The sequence below is a fragment of the Sceloporus undulatus genome, chromosome 2 (genome assembly GCF_019175285.1).
Source record: "Sceloporus undulatus isolate JIND9_A2432 ecotype Alabama chromosome 2, SceUnd_v1.1, whole genome shotgun sequence".
Classification (NCBI taxonomy): Eukaryota; Metazoa; Chordata; class Lepidosauria; order Squamata; family Phrynosomatidae; genus Sceloporus; species Sceloporus undulatus.
In genome coordinates, this window is record NC_056523.1 from 4,601,785 (window position 1) to 4,602,413 (window position 629).

Below are 629 nucleotides of genomic sequence, written 5' to 3' on the forward strand. Positions count from 1 at the left end.
AAAGGCGGCGGCTGGGTTGGGAATGCTCAGCCGGATGTACTCTTTTGCTTTCTGGGGTGGGGATGCATCCAAGGGCTATGCTGGCTAGGGCTTCTGGGCGTTGCAGTCCAACCTCATTTTTTTTCCAGCATGGGCATATGGTTTCCCTCTCTGTGTTAGCTACTTTAAGGACAGACATGGTTTAGTGAGCAGTATTAAAAAAACCGAAAATAGCAGAAGCAGCAGACCTTGACGGTGGTGGTGCTTTATCTACGGAATCAGTTTCTTGAGACAGAGGGAACAATACTGCCTGACTGGCCATCGGATACGGAATTTCTGAAAAACGCTTTTTGATGGCTTTTGGTCTACCTTCCCAGGCGAATGACACAATGATGCTATAACTAGACTTTTGTGGTGTTGTGAATCTGGCTTTTAGGGTAAGCTAATGACTTGGGAGGCAGCAGCAACAAACTCGAATATTTCTAAGACTGAAGGAAGCTGCCTTTGCCTTCATTGGAGACCCACATCTCCCCACTGGGAAAAAAAAAGACATTCAGAACTATTCCAAACTATTCCTTTTGGTGTCTTCCTGGATCATTTTGAGCAAAGTCTCTCCCCCAAAACACGAATCCGCAGGAAGTCAAAACGTG